The 5,065-nt window shown below is 43.3% G+C and overlaps 1 pseudogene; it reads right to left on the bottom strand.

Moving 5' to 3' along the window:
* Positions 1–871: 871 nt before the first annotated feature.
* On the bottom strand, positions 872–3,475 carry LOC115674549 (zeatin O-glucosyltransferase-like; annotated as a pseudogene).
* Positions 3,476–5,065: the final 1,590 nt, after the last annotated feature.

The raw sequence follows: 5,065 nt of genomic DNA on the forward strand, positions 1-5,065 counted from the left end.
CAACTATAATCCCCTATCAATTAAATACATGGTTATAGCGTGCCTTACATACTTGTAGTCTCCATCTACCTAATGGCTTAAGTTTTTGGATTGGATATTTTAGAAATCATCACAACATGCCACTCTAGGCTTAGCTAGATGCTCCCGATTAGAAAGAAAATGCAGTGAGTCCATCCGATTAGAAATGTCTAAAGATTACAAGCCAAATGAACTGAAAAACATTGCTAAATCCCGTTTGCCGAAATTTTCAATTTAATATCATTTGGCCAATAAGATTCATCATAGTTTATTAGTACAAGTTTTACCCCACCACGCATCATAACTTACATTCGTCATTAGATTGAATGTATAGATAGAAAAGAGAACCTTATCTGGGTTGTTTACCATCGTTATCAATTGACGGTACAATGACAAACATATGATCATAGGACAATTTATTGAGTAATAAATGTCGGCAGCACCAAAGAGGTGTCGCAGAGAGATCAATGTTTACCATACAATTGATAGATAAAGATGAAAACTAATTTATTTTTATCTTATTTGTCCTCGGATATTAGTCCGAAGGTCAGGTAATTACCAGCTTAATGATTTTGGATGGGCCTTTGAACGTGTTTACATACGTCCTCGACAACAACTGTACATTCGTACGAAGTCTCGCACGTGTTTTAAGTACGTCGTCTCCTTCGAACGTGCTCATGCACGTCCTTGACAACAACTGCATATTCCTACAATCCAGGATAAATCACGATCTAGGTTCTCCGTGACTCTTTGAATACTTAGTTTTGGAGCGGTGGTTGCTTGAACTCGTTTTACTAAATCAAATGAATCATATTTCCAGAATAGATATGAATTCGCGTTAAATCTTACTGAAGTTATAGACTCTCGTATAATTTCTGCATTATGATTACTTTTTGCATTGAATCACTCGCACACTTGGTTTATATAGAATGTTCACAAGAAAATGGGAGAGAATTTATCTGGAGATACGAGTAATGAAAGAGTCCAGCTTGGCCCTAGAAACTCCGCCCTCGTCCATTGACCCCCGGAGGGCGGCAGCGGCCCCTAACTCTGCCGCCCTCTTCCTCATCTCGTCCCCTTGCTCCGACACCATGAGCGCCTTCACGGCGCCTTGGATCGCAGATGACCTCACGACCTTGTTTTGGCACTGTTGACACCAAAATAAGAATCGGCATAGACGCTGAGTCGGCTTCAATGCCGAATCTGATGTATAATGGATATCAACCATCTTCCGAAATACGTTTGGATAAGATTCGGAAACACGCTGGGAAGCAAGCGTGAATGACATCATATCCCGAATTCGATAGTTGATGAATATCGGTATGTTTACCGAAACATGGAAAGTCATAGTTCGGGAATATAAAGAGCGTTGGAACGTTTATGCCTCGGGACGTTGACTCTTTCCAAAATTCGGGAAGTTTACACTTCGGGAATATACCGAAATTATAGAGAATCGGTACAGATGAATCACAGCCCAGCCACGAAGATCACGATAGCAGGAAGTTATGAGGAAAAAGCGGAAATAGTGAGCACGAGCATATTGTGAGGAGTTACTTGTCCAAATTTGAAGTCGTCTCAGCGGTTGATATCAAGTTTTGGCGGACAATAAAACTGGAAAAACGTGGTTAAAAAAGGCAGTTATTGGAAACGCCAAAATTCAAAGTTTGAAAACATAGAAGTAACCGACAAGCAGTTGCAGGATATGAGGAGATACAAATATTCAGAAGAAAGAAGGAAGGGAGACACGAACAATAATGCAAAACCAATCAAGCTTATTTGCACTTTAGTTTCCTTCGTACCTTTGTTTCCTGCATTTACAGCTTCCTGCAGTTTTAGTTAACTTTCAAGTCCTTTACAGCTTTCATAGGAGTATTGTAACGTAGTGTGAAACTTTGTTGATCTCAAATCCATTTCCAGTCCATTCGGTTTCTATTCGCTCCATATAATCCTGTGTTACACTTTATCTTTCACCACAACACTCCTAGTAATCAAGCCACAGAACCTACTTTAATAAAAATCAAAAATACAGAACCTACTTTAATAAAAATCAAAAATCGAAGTTTCGGTGAAGGATATTCCTCGTCGTAAAATGAGCGAACAGGCACATGCAGTCCTTGACAAAAAGTCCAATCTTGAGGAGTTCAGTGACCAAGACGGCATTGCTTGGCCGATCCGAATGCACAGGCCATGCGAGGATCGGCACTACCATGCTGATGCTCTCCATGCAAGAGTTCCACCCGCAGTGGCTCAAGAACCCGCCTGTCGCAGGGTGCCCCAAGATCTCGAGCTGCGGCGCCCAGTCCCTCACCGCCACGCCTGAATCTCGTGTCTCCACCATCTCTTCGAACCCTTGGGGCAGTTCGATTTTCCTCGCCTCTCCTCCGCCGCTGAAAATGTCCGCCTTATCAGCTTCCCTCAATACCCAGATGAACGTCTGTCCACTACGTTCCAACCCCATTGCGATCTCGCGGATCTGCTCATCGCTCAGCACCGTCGTGGTGCCGAAGGACACGTATATCACCGAGCTCGGTGCTTGCTTGTCGAGCCACTCCATGCACACGTGAGCTGATCTTCTCGACTTCTTTTCGGGTACTTTGACCGGGTTGAACGGCCCGATTGCCCAGTGCATGGTCTCGGTGCCATTCGGGATTGCGCTGGCAAATAAGTCTACATAACGGCCTTCAATGACTCTGCATGTGTTATAGACGCTTCCCTAGCTGAAGCTCATGAACTCGTGCTGTGACGCCCTGAACTTCAAGAACTCGTCTGTGAAGACGTCCAGGAGGGACGGGAAGCCCTTGGACGAGATGAGCTCCGCGATGTCGACATCCTCCTCCTGCGGGAGCGCCATCCCTGTGGCCTCCAACGTGTACCAATAGAGCGCGAACGCGGAAACTGAGTGGAAGATGTAGTTCTCGATCGGCGTTGGGGACTGAGGCGTCGTCCTGGACCACAGACGCCATCATCGAGTCGTGCACCACGATGACCCTCGTCGACCCCAAGGAGAGGGAGTGGACGAGGGAGGCAACGGGGCCGCGGAGTGACGAAGCGGCGTTGAACGCTGGCTGGAGGTGGGACGGGAACTTGTGGGGGCAATTTGGGTTTGGGGCAGCGGAGAGGAGGGGCGGGGTCGGGAAGTCATGGAAGCAGATGTCGCTGAGCGCGGACGAGGCTGGGACATGGAAGCGGAGTTTGGCCTGGTGGTTGTGGGAGGCGGAGCCAACATAATGGAAAGGGATGCCGTAGGAGGCGACGAGGTGGGCGAGCTCGAGGAGCTGGTTGAGGTGGCCTTGCGCCGGGAGAGGCACCATGATCACCACCACTGATCCTGAGACTTCTTTCATTTTTAGGCCGTTTGGTAGTTTTTCGATATGGTTTTGGTCTTGTTGGTGTTGGGGGGAGGACATTTCTCCTAAGGAGTCTAATTTTTTTCAAAATGGTGTTGGCTTGAGAGGCAAAATATGGTCTGTGGTATGTTTGAGGGGTTTGGTATAGGTTTTTATACTTGGGAATGGAATCGCAAGACGGGATCGTTCTGACCTTTCTTATTAGGTTTTTCTCTTTTATATCTCATGTCAAATTGTTCGTAGAGATGTGTCATTTATGAAAAAATTATCGTGTACATACTGCTAATTTTACCATTGACCTGACGAATGAAGTTACTATTACGAGAAAGTAAATCACATCCATATCTTTTTCGATGGAATGCAATATAGGTTTGACTATTTCTTAAGATGTGTTGGATTGGATCTTTTATGATAATCTCTTGTTGTCGAACTCTATCGGGAAATTGTACATGAAGCGTTTTCTTAAGACTCTTAAAGTTTTTGCAGAAGACGATTTATCTGATATACCATGAAAATTCGGTTACTATTATTTTTGCTGGTTCGACTGCCTTTGATTGTTTGTCTAATTAATGTAGTAATATCTGACCAAAAAAAAATTAATGTAGTAATAACCTGGAAAAATTGACACATGTTGAGTGGAGGGTTTTACGACCTAAATCCATCGCTGATGTTAGCAGTTTGTAAAAATCTCCACACAAACTAGCAGCGCCAAATAACACATAAGTCCGTTCAAGATTTGCTCACGCCGTGACTTAGAATTCGTAATTTAGAAAAAATAAAATAAAACTGATCAACCAGACTCGGTGACCATAGCATCTAAAGCATCAAGCCTTGTTGACGAATGCTTGTGGTAACTAAATGCTCTCTTTATAATTCCTAACCTCGCGTAAACTTTCTTAGGCATTACCATATATTTCAATCATCCCCATCCTTAAAAGCCCTACAAATTTGGTTGGGAAAAGTACAAAAAAAGTTCTAAACCTACTGCATTAGTACCAAATCAGTCATAAATCTTTCAATTAGACCAATTTAGTCTTAAACTTTTTTTATATCGGTATCAATTCAGTCCATCCAGCCAATTTAGGCCGGAAAATACTGACGTAGATGCTGGCGTCCTATGTGGCACGGCCGACAGATGGTTGGCGCTGACGTGGAATTTTTTAATCACATTTTAATAATTATTTTCAATTTTTAATATTTTTCCCTTTTTTTTTCCTTCTCCTTCCTTGGGCCTGTGGTCAATCGCCGGCCATAGGTGAGGGCCGCCCTCAACCAAGTCGCGAGGGTCCATCCCTCGTCATATCCGGCAAGGGGGACCCTCGCCTGTGGCCGGTCATTGGCCATGGCCAGGTACCAGCCACAGGTAAAGGAGAAAGAAGGAAAAAAACAAAGAAAAAAAAAGAAAAAATATTTTCAAAATATTAAAATATTCAAAAAATTATTAAAAAATTATCCACGACAACACCGGCCGTGTCACATAAGACAACCGACGTCCACATCAGCGATTTCCAGCTTAAATTGGCCGGATGGACTAAATTGATACCAATGTGAAAATATTTAGGACTAAATTGATCTAATTAAAAGGTTCATGACTAAATTGATACTAATGAAATAGGTTTATGACTTTTTTGGTTTTTTTCCCAATTTGGTTATATACACACATTAAGCACATGGACCTAGTCATCGTCCTAGTACATTCA

This window comes from Syzygium oleosum, unplaced genomic scaffold (assembly GCF_021117445.2).
Source record: "Syzygium oleosum isolate NSW1041296 unplaced genomic scaffold, Sole_v2.1 Sole_v2.25, whole genome shotgun sequence".
In the NCBI taxonomy this organism is placed as follows: Eukaryota; Viridiplantae; Streptophyta; class Magnoliopsida; order Myrtales; family Myrtaceae; genus Syzygium; species Syzygium oleosum.